This window comes from Petaurus breviceps, unplaced genomic scaffold (assembly GCF_028583685.1).
Source record: "Petaurus breviceps papuanus isolate PSGF00001 unplaced genomic scaffold, PetGlider_PUasm1.0 38, whole genome shotgun sequence".
Taxonomy (NCBI): Eukaryota; Metazoa; Chordata; class Mammalia; order Diprotodontia; family Petauridae; genus Petaurus; species Petaurus breviceps.
Genome location: NW_027186304.1, coordinates 65,981,821 through 65,999,645, shown reverse-complemented (window position 1 = coordinate 65,999,645; position 17,825 = coordinate 65,981,821). Strand labels below are relative to the sequence as shown.

Sequence of the window (17,825 nt, the reverse complement as noted above, 5' to 3'; positions counted from 1 at the left end):
TCTCTCTCTCTCTCTCTGTCTGTCTCTCTCCCCCTCCTCCCTTCTTGGGCAAGCTCCTCCCACACACTGGGCTCCAGGTGACTCAGTTTCCATGTTTATCACAGGGTCCATGTGTTAGGCCTATTAATGGGTGGAGAAGATCTTCCTATTTCATAAACATTATAGCAGGCTACCATGTTCTTAGAGTTATTTATATTTTTATAAGATATATTTATATATGTTATATCACTGCTGTAAAGTATAACAGCTTTGAGGGTAAGAGCTATTTTCATTTCTTGTCTTTGTAGCGCCATGTAGGTATTTCATATAATAGGCGCTTTGCCAAAGTTTGTTATTGAAATAAAACACAAAAGTAGAGTTTGTGACATGATCTTCAGAGACAGGGGCCTAATTTAGCTAATTTATTTTGCAGAAACATAGCACTAAACATAATGGCTTCGGAAACATGTGTCAGTGGGAACAGAGCTTTAAATAGATAATTGTCAAATGCTGTGCATTGTGAGTTTTTCTGGAGTTTTATTGTAATGTATTGGAAGGTGCGTGGCATAGGAGATCGAGGGCTAGGCCTGAAGTCAGGAATACTCATCTTCATGAGTGCGAATCTGGCCTTAACACTGAATGTATTTTCACACAGTATTTCGCACAGTAATTTTTAAATAAAGCAGGGAAAGATTCTTTTATGTATTTGTAATGTGCCTTATGGACCGCTAGGTGTAGGAGTGGATTGAGTGCCAGGCCTGGAATCCTCAAGAGCTGAGTTCAAATCTAGCCTCAGAGACTTATTAACTGTGTGATCCTAAGCAATTCACTTACTCCTGATTGCCTCAGTTTGCTCATCAGTAAAACGAGCTGGAGAAGGGAAAAGTAAACCACTCCTGTATCTTTACCAAGAAAACCCCAACAGGAGTCAGGAAGAGTCAGATATGATTGAAAAACAACTGGGAAACAACAAATTGCAATGTGTTAATAATACTAAAACAATAGTGGGAAGGAGAATGTTGCTGAAAATAATCTCCACTCTCCTTAGCTACACCACCTTGTGCAAATGCCATTTTCTCTCTGGTCCTCATCTTTCTCATCTGCAAAACGGAGATAATATTTATACTATCTTCTTCACATAGTTGTTGTGACAAAAGCACTTTGTAAACTTCAAAGCATAATAGAAAGGTGTGTTGTTATGAGCTACAACACCAATTGCTTTGGGTATCTGTGAAGAGTATAGTTTGCCTGCTAGTATTTGTCTTCTCTAGTCCTTTATTGCTGGAGATTTAATGGGCCACACCCAGTTACCACAATTAGCTTAATTGTTTAGCAATACAATGACCCCTCCTGTCTGCCTGACCCCCTTTTCTGCTGCTTTCAAGTTTATATGAGAAGAAAAATTAGTAGCATAATCACAATAGCTCAAAGCCCTCAACTAGGAAAACTGCAAACATTAAGGCAAAGATTTTGTTCTCTGACCCAATTTAGATTTCTGTGTTTCTCTGGGTAACCACTGACCTCTTTATAATAGCTAAGATAAAAATCAGGAGACAGGAAATAATCAGGTAAAAGGAATGAATGTAAGAGTGGAATTTACTACTACAGACATTGAAAGGGGAGGCTGGGGAAAGAATAGACTTTTTCCTTTTTTTGGCACTCCTGTCCTTGTCAGCTGTCCTACAGCTATTAGCTTCAACCTGCTACCCCCACTTGCCTGTGGCAGAGGAGGCTGATAATCTTCCTTTCACTTTCTCCCATCTGTCTCTTCTTTCATTTCCTCCCTTTGTCTATTGTCTCTGATTATTTCCAGTTCAGTTTCTAATCATTCAATTCAATAAACATTTATTTTTATATTATATTAGTAGGGTACCTACCTACTAAGGGTCAGGCATTGTGCAAAGCCCTGAGGAGACAAGTAAGATAAAGAAAGTGTCTGCCCTCAAGGAGCTTATAATCAAATGAGAGAAAATAACATAAAAACAAAAAAGGTTGGAAAGTTGGTAGGGGGGAGGGGGAAGGGAAGGGGAAATCAGGGAAACTTGTTCCACAGAACTGAAACCAGTCAGAGCTTCAAATGCAAAACAGAGTAAACTGAAAATGTAAAGTCTGCCCTATATAAAGGAAGGTCTTGGAATTAGTTCTGTGGAGTTGAAACCAGGGCAGAGTCACATGAAGCACTTGGGAGGCCATGCTACACTATTGCTACAATTAGACTTTTTAGGTCTCCACACCTTCTTCTTAGTCTAGGAGAAGTGTGACCGCTCAAGAACTTAAAGATGTGACTCAATTCCACCTTCCAACTCAAAGATCTTAAAGGTCATGAATTGTTCTCAGAAGGCAATGCTTGTTGTTCTGAACTACAAATCTCCAAAGCCAGTCAGAACTCTCTCACACAGTATTTATCTGTATTCTTTTTGTTCCTGCCTTTTTTGAAAGCCTTGCCTGAATTTAGGATAAACTTATTACAACTTTGAGCTGACTGCTGACCCAACAGTAACCCCACTGCAAGCTTCTCTCCATCTTAAATCATTCCCTATACTGACATCTCTTTCCTTTTCCCAAACCAATCTGTTACTGCAATTACTCTCAACATAGATTTTACAAAAAGCATATCTGAAGGCGAAAAAGTGCTAACCTTTTAAGACACATGTATGTATATATTTATATATACACATATATGTGTGTATACATGTGCTAATATATATATGTGTGTATATATATATATATATATATATATATATATATAGAGAGAGAGAGAGAGAGAGACTAGTTTAAAGAGCAGACTAAAGTCTTTCAAGGTCCTATTTTAAGGAAATAACTCGAGTCACCTACTTCGAGAAACCAAATCTTCAAAAGGTAACTGCTGAATGACACCTAAAATGTAACCTTATTCCTTGAATTTTAATAAAGCTACTACCTTCAGGAAAAAAAAAAGAGTCTACAAGCTGTATGAACAATAGACTGTTGGGTTTGATTTTTCCAAAGATGGGCACTATAATCATCTTCTGTCTCTCGTGGGTGTTAAAGCCACTGTCTTAATATCCTGGTCAAGAAACTAACTAATTTACCAGTCAGATAAATAGACAAATATATGTACAGGTGTAGTCTGTCTAATGTTTTTAAACGGGTCTAAAAGAAATGCATTTTCAAGCAAAACAATCTTATGATGTTGGAAAGGGGAACAGTGAATTCTGTAAAATGTTAAATGAATGAGGCATTTCTAGATTGCATAAGGTACTGGAAGAGGTGGGGGGAAAAGATGAGGAAAGACCCATAGCAGAGCTCAGGAAAGCCAGTAGAATGTCTCTGAGTACTCTGAAGCTCAGTAGACAAGAATAGTGGCCCAAAGCAGACGGGGTAGAGAAATGTGAATAGTAGAATAGCGAAAGAAATCCTATTTGGAAATAGAAGGGATATGCCTCTGGGAGTGAAGGAAGTCCAAGAAAAGTGAGGACAATCTGGGTGAAGCTATAGCATGAGTCACAACTCCAGCCAGGGACTTTGAGCGTCCAAAAAGAAATGGTAGACCTATAAGGCAGAAGGAAGGAGCAGGGCTGAATTCAATTTAACACTCACTACATACAAAACACTGTGATAGACTCTAGAGGATACAAACGTGAAAAGAATTGTGATCCACAAAGATCTTAGTATAGACTAAAATATCAAATCAGAGATTAAGTGTTAAATCTTACATATAAGTAGTGATTTCAGAAGGGAGAGATACAAAGCAAGAACACTGAAGTTAAGTGGGATGGTATGATGAGCAGAAACACAGCAATGAACAAGGGGGGAGGAAAATGAGGGATTCTCAATAATCCACTTGCTCTGCAACAGAGTAATATGAGATATGTATACACAGGTAGGTTGCAGGTGGATTTTGAAGGGCCTTGCATATCAGAATCCTTCTTTACACTGGTACCATATGAATATTCACACAGTCTAAAATTTAGATCATACTCAGTTTACTTTCAGTGAAGTATTAACTGCTTTGTGAACTTGCCCTCTCTTGAGAAAGCTAAAGTTTGCATCTCACAGCACTGTAATCATCTTTATTCGCCACAAGGGGTCAGCCTTTGTATCTCTTGTGACAAGTTTTATAGTTTTGAGGCAATATAAAGTGAATCCTTTCAAGAATAATGTAATTCTTCTCCCCTCACACTTAGTCTCCTGGTTTTGTTGAAGCAGAGTATTACAGGATTTACAAAGTCTCATGAAACCTCTATGTGTATAATTACTCATCTATAAAGTTAATGCTTTTTCATACATCCAATTAATGTCCAATTTCTTTTGATTTTTCTTTTTTGTTATCATCAGAAATTGAAACACAGGTGAGACATCAACCTGATTCATATCGAGAAAAGGCTCAGTTTTTCACTACAATTTATCTGAGAGTACAGAGATTCCTGGCCTTCCTTATCTTCAGAAAACCTGAATTCTAGTTAATGTTACTTGCTAGTATTTGATCCTCAATATTCTTCTTTTATCTCATTCCCACTCATTGTTTTGCAAGTGGTCATGGATGATTTCAAATGTCCTTGTGAAGGCTTTATAAAGTGTGGATTTAAGGAAGTGTGTAAAAGCTTATTCCTTCATCAACCCCTCCTATCTCCCCCCAAAAAACTATAGGAATACTATATATAATATTCATATTTCATCTCTATTCTGTTATATATATGCACACATATTTGCATATATGTGTGTATATGTGTGTTAGTGTATGTGCAGATAGATAGTGAAATAGATAGTAGCAAAGTAATAATACTATCTCACATCTCCATGACATGATGATTGGGGTTAAGAGCAGAGAGGACACTGTAACTAGTGATTTTTACTTTTCACAATTAAGACCAGACCATATCACATCATTAATAAGGTTTTCAGTCTTACCTGTCACCCATACCACCCAATACCAGAGTATGCTCTGGGGTAACCACAAATATCCCACTGACTCTCAAAGGTCTAGGGGCTACTTACTTCTCTGGCCATGTCTAGGTGAGTTCTATATCTAATGTGGGGGTTAGTGTTTCCACCAATCAAATCCTGGCTCAGAGCCCTACCCCCTTATATCTGCTTCCTTTATTCTGTCCCTAATATGCTTCTATTAAAATTATCACAAATACATGCTTGCTTATAATCTTTAATCAGAATATCAGAAATTAATGAAATCAAGTTAGCATCTATTCACTTCACACCTAAACGATGCTCTCATCTCCTTCAGGTCATCCATTAGCCCTCTGATAGTCAGGTTAAAAAATCAGGCATTCTGCTTCCACCTCAATCCCCAATTTGCTCCCAGAGGACATTTAGCAAGAATATTTGCGCAAGGCTCTTCAGATCAAAGGTGAACTGAGAGGATTAAAGGATCAAAGGTTTAGAGCTGGAAGGAACTTCAAAGCTCTTATTTTATAGAAGAGGAGACTGTAGCCCAGAGAGGTTAACTACTTTGACAAGGATCACAGTGCTGTCTGAACCAGGATTCAAACTCCGGCCTTCTTGATTCTAAGCCCAGAGCTCTATACACTGCAGCATTATGCTTTCTTAGAGATGTATCCAGTCTGTCTGTGTGACATAGGAAGAGAATTGTGTCTCCAATTCTCTTGGGTATGTGCATTTAACCTGCACTTCTGTCCCTGTAATTGTGAAAAGGTCCAAGGAAATTTCTCCATGGGATATAAATTCTTCATCTCCCTTGATCTCACTGGATAGAAAGAAGGGGTAAAGGGCCAACTACTGAAAACAAGTAACCATTCATTCAGTCTCACACCCTATATTCAGCTCATCCTGCCCCCCTTTTTTGTTCTTAAATATTTATTTATTGACCAAATTACTTTTTGTCCCAATGGTTGTGGGCAGCAGAGTCCATCTGTTCTACTTTGAAGGGAATTCAGAGAAAAGCAAGGATAAACTGTTATGTTAGGGTGGGGTGAGATAAAGGATGGCTTCTCACTTTCATCTCATTGTTCTTAACCTTACATCCCAGATATCTTCACTTCTTCAGAACAAAGCTTTATGTGGGTAAATGGTGGTCTTTATAGCTCTATAGCACTGTGTGTGTGTGTATATATATATGCATATATATACATATGCATTTATATAATATATGATAGATATTTAGAAAGATATAAATTATGCCAATATAATTTATAGATATATATTTGTGAATATATATCTATATACATGGATAAAACCTGTTGTTATAAATTTATAGATAACTATAAAATGCTATCTTCACTATGACAGGCAATAAATACTTTTGTGTGTTTAATAGTAAAATGACTGATTTACTCAAACCCACCCCACTTAAAGAAAGTGATAAGATGCCTAATCAATCAGTGTAATAGACCTTACTCTAAGCATGGAAAAGTCTTTGAAGCTGTGGTGATGCTGCTCAAGAATTATGCTTGGATGGGCCAAGGAAACTGGGCCATGTCCCAGGAATTGTCTATAAATCTTCAAGCCAAAGAACTAGCTCTTCAAAATATTAGGGCTAGAATGGTTTTGCAGCACATTCCTGAGAAGGAATCCTCTGTGTATGGAAAGGAAAAGTCTTGATTTTGACCTTGGCCAGGGTCTCTGACCCCTTCCATCACCTTCTCCGCAGCTTTAGCCAGAAAGCTTTAGCTTTTGAACTTGAAATCACTGGAGGAGGATTTTGGCCTTTCCATTTCCTAGCGTCCTAGCAATATCCCCAGATCAGCTGACTTAAAAGTCTTCACTGGACCCCAGGTCAGATGGATAGAGATTCACCATGCATAAGGGTAGCTTCCTGAGTACACCATGAACAACTTCCAGTAACTGGGATCTCTGTGCTATGCTTTGCCTAGTGTACTTTCTAAGCTTGAGCCTCCTGTTTCCTGGATTCTGAATGCACATATGGGAGAATGTGTCACAAATTTATATGTGCATGTGTGTACTATATTCTTACTGTACCACCTTTGTAAATCCATTTCTCAGGAAGAGTCTTAAGGCTAGATCACTGGTCTAATGATCTTTGAAGGAAGTGTACTGGTAAGGAGTGGAAACAATAGCATTAGACAAGAAACCATCACCCCTCAAAAGTTAGAATCTTGAGGGAAATATAAAAGCAATTTCTGAAGATCTGATTTTTTAGTAGGAGTGGGAATTGGTAAAAAGAATCCCCAGAGCTTATATGGGATATATGTAAATGCCCTGACAGTCAGAAGTTATCCTGAAAACTGTCTGGAGGCTTTAAAGGACTAAATAAATATTCAAATCAATACTATCATTAACTAATAAACCACCTGGCACTGTTGAAAATGTTCTAATCTCATTTTCCCAAGACAAAATCTAATGGTCTGCTGGAGTCAGGGAGCACATAGTAAGGATTTAATAAATGCTTGTTCATTCACTCACTCATTCTCTTCCCTACCCCGATTCTCTTATTACATCTTTTGCACTTTGTATTCAAAGATGACCCTACAGTTTGTGTTCTCATCCTTGAGGGCAATAGGAAGCAGTGGTCCTTGAAAAGACTGATTAGCAAACCTTCATAATTTTATAAGCCTACACACTTTTGGCAGGAATTAGTGCCCTCCTCAGCTATTTCCCTTCAGTTCTTCCCTATCCAACACCTTGGCTCAAAACGTATAATTGTTTCTTATTGCTGCACTCCTAGTTGGTCTGTCATGATGAAAAGACATTAATAAATAAGCAAATATTAATTGGGCACCTATTATGTACAAATAAATCTGGAGCTTCAGAAGTTTAAGAACCTCAAGAAGTAATGAAAAATGAGAATAAGGTGACCTAGTTTTCTCATATGTAAAATGATCTAGAGAAGGAAATGGCAAAAATGGCAAAAAAAATCCAGTATCTTTGCCAATAAAATCCCAAATGGCGTCATGAAGAATCAGACAAGACTAAAAATGACTAAACAACAAGTAAAAAAAATCTCATACTATACTTTGGTGCTGTTTAAAAAATAGAGAAACTAATCAGTAGAATAGATTAGGTATCCAACATACTGAAGCAAACAAACTCAGCAGATTAGCATTTGATAAAACCAAGACCTAGTTCCTGGGGGAAAGACTCACTATTTTACCAAAAGTACAAGAAAAACTGCAAAGGGGGTGGCTAGGTGGCGCAGTGAATAGAGCACCAGCCCTGGAGTCAGGAGGTCCTGAGTTCAAATCCAGCCTCAAACACTTAACACAAAAACTAGCCATGTGACCTTGGGCAAGTCACTTAACCCCAATTGCCTTCCAAAAAGCAAAAAAATAAAGAATAACAATAAATAAAATTTAAAAATGTGTTATCATTTAAAAAATCTTTAAAAAACTGCAAAGGAGTCTAGTAGAAATTATATTTAGACCATCTCATATCACATATTAAATATACTCCAAATAGTTATGTGACTTAGGCATGAAAGTTGACATAAGTAAGTTAGAGGAATGAGGTTAAGTTTCATGTCTATGGATAGAGAAGGATCCAGAGAATATTAAAAGATTAAATAGGGGGCGGTTAGGTGGTGCAGTGAATAGAACACTGGCCCTGAAGTCAGGAGGACCTGAGTTGAAAACAGGCAGCAGACACTTAACACAAAAAACTAGCTGTGTGACCTTGGGCAAGTCACTTAACCCCAATTGCCCTGCCCTCCAAAAAAAAAAGGCAAAAAAAAGATAAAATAGTAAATTTTAATTACATAAAATTTAATATTTTTTCATAAACAAAAACAAATGTGGTTAATACTAGAAAGAAAAAGATTAACTGGGAAAATATTTGCAGCAGGTTGCTCTGATAAAGATTTCATATTCAAGATACATAAAAAACTGATTCAAATTGATAAGAATAAGTCATTCCTCAATAGAAAAAAAGGTTACAAAAAAAAGAATGGAAAGTTTTCACAGGAAAAATATTAAAGCCATCAACAACCATATAAAAATTCTCCATATCACTAATAATTTCAGAAGTACAGATTAAAGCAGCTATGACATACTACCTCATACCCATCAAATTGGCACAAATGATAAAAGAAGAAAATTAAAATAATAGAGATACTTCAGGAAATTAAGGTTGACTCATTTTTGGACATCGACAATGTAGGTATTTGTTATGATTGACAATTCATTTTTGTCAGGAGGGTTTTTTTTATCATTTTATTAATTTTATTTTGCTATTGTTTAATTGGAGGGGAATCATAGGGAAAGAAAATACATCCTTGTAAATGTAGCAGCAAGCACCCCGGTGTCCCCAAGGTCGCTGCCAATGCACTTCTTGGATCTGCTTTGATAAAGGAAAGCAACTCAAAATGGGTTAACAAGCTTACTTTAATCAGTCAGATATGAATCGTTTACCTAGTTCAGGGGAAAAAGGTCAGCACCCCGAACTTCAGAGTATACAGACTGAATTATCAAGACAGAAACAGATCAAGTAGACAGATTTCCAAACTGTCCAACCATTACATCCATACCAAATCAACATCTGCGTTTCAAAGGGGGGCGGGGGGTGGGCCTGGACAATGGCTTCCCAGAGTTTCATCTGACCAAATCCCAGAACATTTCTCAAAGTGAGCCCCAAAACAAAGCTACACATCAGGCCTTATATAGACTTCTCCTGGCTCAGAGAATGTAACAATCTTATTGACTCACTGCCCAATCAAAAAGTATCTACTGAAAAACAAGCCTCCCACCCCAGGCTCCAGGTGCACTTTAGGCTAGGGGCAGGGAAGATCTTTAAATTTGCATTTCCATTACAGTAAATTAGAAAAAATTATGAAATTAATTATTTAAAAAGGTATATGCTTGATCCTTCAGGCATTACTTGTGGGATCATAGCACTACAACTGCACTATACCTCTGAGGTCAAGGAATCTAAGACCTTCCTTTTATAAGTGAGGGAACTGAGGCCCAGAGAGGTGAAGTGATTTGTTCAAGGTCACACAAAAGTGGTATAAAACATTGCCTACCACTCAAGAAGCATTGCCACATTGAAGCTGTGCTTTGTTATGTTCTTTTTAAAAATTATATATATACATTTATATATATATATATATATGTTAATTAGTAAAAGTTCACCTCTCCCTACTCCCACCTATGAATGAAAGAAAAAACAAAACTCCTGTAACAAGCATATATTGAACCTCTGCATTGACCATGTCCAAAAAATAAGTTTCATTCTGCACTCTGAGTTCTTCACTTCTCTGTCAGGAGGTGGGTAGCATGTTTCATCACTTGTCCTCTGGAATTACACTTGGTCATTACATTAATCAAAATCCCTAATTCCTGTTTGTCCTTATCAAGGTACTGTCATTATGTAAATTGCTTTCCTAGTTCTGTTAACTTCACTTTTCATCAATTCATACATATCTTCCCAAGTTTCTCTGAAACTATCCTTTTTTTTTTCATTTCTTGCAGAGCAATGGTATTCCTTCATATTTATATATCATAACTTGTTCATATTCCCCAACTTATGGGTACTACATCATATTCCCCATTTTTACCACCTCAAAGAAAACTATAAACATTTTTGTATATCCTTAAAGTTTGTTTTATTTAAGGTGAATCCATGTCTTAATATGCCCTCCCTTTAGTTCCTCTTCCTTATTCCCTCCAATTTCCCTCATGAGTGAAATGTATTTCTGTATGTGTGTGTATGTGTATTCTTCCTTCCTTTAACCAGGTCACATGAGAGAGCTTCAATTGCCAGCTGTCCCCCCTCCAAACTCCTTCTTTTGTTGTATATATATCTACTTGCATACCCTGATTATATGAGATAATTTCCCCTAATCTTCTTTACTCTCCCTCTCATAGTACATTTGTCTTCCTCTCTTTTCTTTTAATATCATCAAGACATAGTAGATGGGGCAGCTAGGTGGCTCAGTGAATAAGATGACGGCCCTGGAGTCAGGAGGACCTAAGTTTGGATATGGCCTCAGCCACTTAACACACGCACACACACACACACACACACACACACACACACACACAAACTAGCCGTGTAACCTTGGGCAAGTTACTTAACCCCAATTGCCCTCCAAAGGGCAAAAAATAAAAAAAGACATAGCAGAGCGACTCCCAGACCTTATCTAGTTACCTTCTCTCTATGACTCTAGAACGGACATATATTATCTCCCTGTATTAGAATGTAAGAAATTTTTTTTGTTTAATACTTCATCACTGTTCATTCATATTTACCTTTTAATGTTTCTCTTTAACTCTTGTGTTTGAAGTTAAAGTTTCAGCAAACTCTGGTCTTTCCACCTGGATGCTTAGAAGTCCTTTATTTCATTAAAGATTAATTTTTTTTCCTTCTATAGGATTATATTACATTTTGCTGAATAAGTTATCACTGGAGTGATCCTGAACGGAAAATATTCCTCAGATTTCTGGAATTGATACAGCATAATTACTTGGTAATCTCATTATCTTCCATGGATTCAGTATTTATTATTCTATAAATGATTCCCATGTCTATAGATCCAGCCATATTCATTCTGCTCAGCTACAATCCTGTATCACCAAATACCTTTCATATCTCAAACTGGATGTCCTACAGGCATCCCAAATTCAACATATCCAAAAAAGGACCTCACAGATTCTACAATACAGATACATTAGCCAATTTGCTGTTTCTCTCACATGACATTCCATCTCCAATCTTTGTGTCTTTTTATTGGCTATTCCCCATATGTATAATGCTCTGTCCCTCACACTTTTCTTGCATAGTGTCCTTCTCTTTCTTTAAAAAATTGTTATTGAGATTACATCTGTGTAATGAGTCTATGTCTGGCCTCACTCCTACTTCACCTCTCTTGGGGCCCTAGGAGCTCCCAAGGGGTGGAGAGTACCCCTGCTGCTATCAGTTTATAGAGTACTTTCTACAGGAAGCCTCTCCTGGTTCACTTCACTATGAATTCCTTCCCCTTTTAGTTGATTTTCCATCTACTCTCTATATAGCATATATGTACCTAATCATTTAAATGTTTTCTCTCTCATTATAATATGACCCTCTTGAAGGAAAGCACAAAGCTTGGCACATTATAGGCACTTAGTAAATGTTTTTTGATTGACTAGATGATGAACTGATGTCTAAGTCCTCCTTCCTCTCTTGGCTGATACTATGTACACTGGAATGTGATGATATGGATGTATCAATTTAACAATATCCCTGCCATAAAGTACATTAATTGCAAACATTTTTTTCTTTCTTTGTAGAAGATCAAGGAGGCCAAACAAATGGGTAGACTCCTGTAGAAACATTTAAAGAATTCAAAAGCACTTTGATACATGTGGTCTTTTTATTGCTGCCAGTGCTACCCAGGGATGTGTATTTTTTATATACTATTTTACTTTTTCCCAATTTCATGTAAAAACAATTATAGCACTTTTTAAAATTTCGAGTTCCAAGTTCTCTCCCTTCCTCTCCTATCCCCTTCCTGAGATAGTAAGCAATTTGATATAGGTTATACAGTATGATCATGCAAAACATATTTCTATATTAGTCATGTTGTGAAAGAAAACACGAAAATTAAAAGAAAAGAATAAACCACAAAAAAGTGAAAAATAGTATGCTTTAATCTGCATTCAGATTCTATCAGTTCTTCCTCTGGAGGTGGATAGCATCTTTTCATCATGAATCCTTTGCAATTATCTTTGATCATTGTATTGCTGAGAATAACTAAGTCATTCACCAGTATTTTGAACATGAGAACACACTTGGCTTTTGCTTGACCGTAAGGATCGTGCAATGAGCACTAAAATGGACTGTTTCACCCAATAATATTTGTGCTATTATCCACTAACAAGGTAGCAACTCCTTGCAATGTAGAATGGACAGCGTACAGAGGCATAGATTAAGCACATTACTCACAAGTGAGGAAAGGGGAAAATATCGTCAGCAGTGTTTAGATATAACAGTACTCTAGATGCTGACAATGTAGTTACCTCCTGTCATTTACTATTGAAACCTCATGCTACTCAAGAAGTACCCTATATATCCCACAATTGCTCTCCAGACTCTGTATTAAGAGAAGCAGCATAGTCTCTGTAGTTAAAATAGAAAACAAATGGATCAGTTATTTTGTACATTTAAAACTGACTTCATCTTTTTGAAATATAAGATTTATTTAAAAAATTTTCATGGTTAGAACTATACTTGTCTTTAGAGGATGGTGAATTCCTTTATTCTCTCCTCTGTTACTTTAAACATAGACTCTATTCCATCATCATTTTATCTTCTTGAAAGATCACAGAAAATGTTGTCATGGCAAAGACAGCCAGGTGGGATTCTTTGATTGAATGGGACATTTCATATTTTTCTCTTTTGAAAGAGAGAAGTTTGACTGATGAAGTCCAGTGAAATGCTTAGTGCGTTCAATTTTGTACCTCTTCCCTCATTCCTGTATTCCTTGGTACATAAGGCAATCATCCAGATACCCTCATCTCCTCACTTTGTCTGTGGCCCTTTCTTCAGGATAGTTAGAAAGAGACTCTACCATACAATGTGTTCTCCAGAACCCAAGAACAGATGTTTCTAGAGGCAGAAACCTTTCAAGAACTGAAAAGTATTTCTACTCACACTAATGCATTCTTGGCTTCAATAATTCTGGAAAAAAGTTAAGAACTATACTAAAAAGGTTATTAAACTATACATACCCCCCATCTGACCTAGTAATAAGGCTACTAAGCCTATATCCTGAGAAGATCAAAGGCAGAGGGAAAGGTATGTGTTCAAAAATATCCACAGTTATACTTTTGATTGTAGCAAAGAACTGGAAGCCAAATAGATGCCTATAAATTGGGAAACTATGCTTGTGTGAATGTAATGGAATATGATTATTCCATTAGAAACAATTAATACAAAAAAATTCATACAAATTTTCGGTGAACCTAGCCAAACTGTAAAGTAAATAGAGGTAATAAAATAGTTTATACAATGACCATAATAATGTGAAAGAAAGCAACAGTGAAAAAAAAATAAGAACTTTGATCATTACAGAAACTAATATTTCTTTGGGAAAACCGAATCATAGGATTCACCATGCAACTGGTTTTTCTTACTATATACACTACAACAACCTTCTGTGTTCCCCTTCTCCAGTCACTTCTTCCTCTAATTCATCTTATACCCCTTCCTAAAATATCTCATTTCTCATCGCAAGAAAATGTAATAAATCTCGGTTGTTCATTAGATAAAATGTAAATCTTATAGCCTGACACTCCTGAAACTTATTCAATTTCCCAAACTGCATTTCCTTCCTACCTTCCTTTGTGCAGCCTATCTTTCATGCCTTGAATGTACTCACTCTTCATCTTCACTTGTTCAAAACCTTAGCTTCTTTTTAATGTTATCTTTGGTGTCACTTTCTGTGGAAAGTCTTTCCTGATCTTGCTGCTTGGGGGATCTAACTAAGAAAGTGAGCCAATAGTGTCAAATTCTAGAAAGGGGGCCACTAAAGTGTACATGAGTATTTCTGCCAGACATTTGACTTAGAAAACCACATATTAACATCATCCATGCCCTGTTGTATTTTTATTTCTTTTATTAAATATTCCCCAGCTGTATTATAATCTGGTTCTACCTTGTTGCATATGCAGTCTCATATTTGATAATTCTCTAAATCTATCATTTTCTGAGAAGGAGCCAACCTGCCTTGGATAGAAGGTGTTTGTTCACCTGTGAGTTTCCCGTGTGAATGAAATCATAGGTCCACCCTGTAATACATTAAAGAAGAAAACAAACTCCTCCACTCCCCCCACTCCAACTCAATTTGTTTATTATCTTCAGAACAAAAGATGCTAAGATTTAGCATCTTTTTAGCAGAAGATGCCAAGCCATAGTCAAATCTGGCAAATTGAAGGATGAAATACAGAAACCATCCATCCATCCATCCTCCTTGCTTTTGTTTTATCTAAATACAAAACAATCTATAAGCCTTTGAGATTTCCATTTTGGATCACTTACCTGAATTTTGAAAGAATATTATCCCACTGTAGGTCTGTTCTCCCATAACTCTCTACCTACCCTGCTCATCAGGGAGGTTGAAGGATTCTTTTGTGCTGTTACATATCATCTTCCAGATAGAAGAATATAACAAATATCCAAGCCTACTGCTCTTTGAAAACATTTTTGCTTTAGTGTGTGGTCAGGAGATAAACCATATTAAAGATTATAGAAAGGGATAGATTTGTCTTAAAATTCACAAACAAAAAAAATCAGAGCACAAGAGCATAGAACTGTTTGGTTTGCTTTGACCTTTAAAATTACTCCTCCATTTCCTTTGAGATTTAAAATTTCTTATCTAACCTACTATATACTCCTAAAAATTGGAAGATGTGGAGGCTTTAAAGTGTTCACATTTTTAAAGCTTTTGTGTAAGACAGAGAAGGCCCTCTGCTGGCAGCAATAATTTGACTGTATCCAGCAAAGTATCCCTTTACATTAGCAAGGAGTTCTTAATGGTTTTTTTTTTTTTTGGACCGTGGACTCCGTCAGCAGCCTGGCACCTTTTCAGAATAATTTTTTAAAGTGAACAAAATGAAATGCATAGGGTAACAAAGGAAATACCTTATATTAAAATATAGTTAACAAAGTATCTTAAAATAACAAGTTCACAGGCCACATTTAAGGGAACTCTTGACTTAAATGAGATCTGTATCAACTGTCTGAACACTTAATTCTAATATTTGAAACCTGTATAAATAAGCTTTATTGATATGATTGCCTAAAAATCTATAGCAGCATGATTTTTAACCGATTGGAAATTATGACCTTCAAAGTACTAGATTGGTTTCTAAAGTCCCTCCCTAAACTAAAATGCTATGAGTCTGTGTGAAAAAGAGAATGTAGTTTAATGGAAGCAGCACTGAATCTATCATTGGGAATGTGGTCTTTAGTAAAGTCTTTACATTATGCCTGTGTAAGAATATCTAAGATTGTCACTAAGGTTGACTCTGGACATTCCAAATTCTAAGATCTTGAGGCAGTCTGAGGAGGAGGAAAGTTTGCGGGGGGGGGGGGTGTGAGAATAATGATAATTTAAAAAATAAAAGAAAGTATGCAAACAATAGACAGGCAACAAGCTATTATTAGAAGCACAGTCACTGTGCTAAGTGTTTGGGATTCGAATACAAGCAAAAAATCCTCAAACCCTAAAAGATAGTCTTTGTCCTCAAATAGCTTACATTCTAATGGGGTAAGATAACACATAAAAGGGAGCTAAAAAAGGGGTGGGGGGAAAGGAAACATATAAAGGTCATAAAGGCTAAGAGATTCATGGCGTAAGCCAGGAGAATGGAACATGCTGGTCATGGCCAGTCCCAAAAATGGAGGTCCTTGTAGAAACTCACAAATGGGACATGGGTATTGGCATGATGGAAGGATGTTCCAGGGTGAGAATGCAACTGAGTTTTTGTAAGGAAATCTGGAAAGAGTAAGAAGCAGCCAGTAGTGAAATGAAGCATGGACTGCCTGTTTGAGCTTTTTCAACATTTTTCTAGGGACTCTCTTCTGATTTCCTCTTTTTTTCTTGACCAAGTGGGAAACTTCAGTCCCATAGTTTGAAGAAACAGCAGCACTACCATCCTGTTGTCTTCTCACTGTGATCTTCCTGGCTGAGGAATTCTTAGAGTTAAGGTGAAGCTGGATGTAGCTTGAACCAGAATGGTTTTCAGAGCCAGTTCTATGACATCCCCACTTTCCCATGATTCCTTGTAAACTTTGATCTGTAATTTCTGGAAGCAGTTCTTTAAGCTCCTCGATCTCTTTCTCATCCTTAGCAGCTGCCTTTATCCTTTCATTAAGCACGGTCAACCTCTTCTCAATGATGTCCATAGATTTAGTAAACTAAGACACAGCTTCACATCCTGCTTTTGTCGAATAGGTCAGGCCCAGATGGTAATGGGTCCTGTCTACATTTCCTCCATTACCTGCCTCTAATTTTTAGATTCAATGCTCACTTCCTCTAGTTTCAGATGAACTTGAGCCACACTGAGTTGCAGTTACTTCATTTTCTTCACCTTAAAAATGGTCTTTGCTATGTCCAGCAGATTTTAGGTGAGCTTCAGATTCCCAATATCATCATCTTCAATTTCTCAGACAGAATTATTTTCAAGCATTGAGTCACTGCCTCTTTTTCAACTTCTTTGTCATTCTTTTCTGAGTATTTGGTTTCTTGCTTTTCCTCTTCTTCTTCTTCTTTCTTCTCCTCTTCCTCTCCTTTTTCTCCCTTTCCTCCATCAGTTCATCTTTTTCTTCCCACTCTATTTAGGAACTACTCTGCCTCACCTTTGGTCCATGCCTGACTTTCTTTGAGTCTTCCAGGGGGCTCCTGTATTTCTCCTGGTTGGTTACAACCTCTGTTGAGAACTTAGTCTCATGATTAGCATTCTCTTTTGTGTATGCGCACTCCTCTGCAGCTTCATTCTCTGTAGGGACCTGCTCAACTGAGTCAGAATGTCTGGCTGGACCCTTTGCAGGGATGCCTCCTCACTCTCTAGCTCTGCATGAGTCTCTACAAGTTCAGCTGCCACCTAAGCCTCACCTGAAACTTCAACTCTTTCAGCACAGAACATTTCTGGATCTTCTTTCATAGTCTCTATCACTGCCTTCTTCTCCTCTCTTTCCTCATCTACTACCTCTGTTTCCACATTGGCCAGCTCCCTGCTTTGCTAGTGCCAGTTCAGACAACTGTTTAGAAGTATTTCTGGGTCTTTCCTCTCTCCCTAACTTTACCTCTCCCTGTTTCTTCCTCACCTGCTCTTTTTGGTTTAGCCTCCTCTTTGGGTAAGTCCTCCCCTTTCTCTGTCTTCCCAGAAAAAGTGGTGACTATGTCTACTTGCTGGCTGCTTTCTCAAGAGGCAGCTGCTTTAGGATCCTTTGCTTTA

General features: G+C 37.2%; 1 long non-coding RNA gene and 1 pseudogene across 1 annotated transcript in view; both read right to left on the bottom strand.

The window, feature by feature from the left end:
- Positions 1-15,251, bottom strand: part of LOC138170122 (uncharacterized) — a 69,658-nt gene extending 54,407 nt beyond the window's left edge. The window contains exon 1 of the long non-coding RNA XR_011170544.1: positions 14,905-15,251. This is a non-coding gene — a long non-coding RNA (uncharacterized lncRNA). The remainder of the gene's footprint in view (positions 1-14,904) is intronic.
- Positions 15,252-16,158: 907 nt separating this feature from the next.
- Positions 16,159-17,531, bottom strand: LOC138170261 (nuclear autoantigenic sperm protein-like; annotated as a pseudogene).
- Positions 17,532-17,825: the final 294 nt, after the last annotated feature.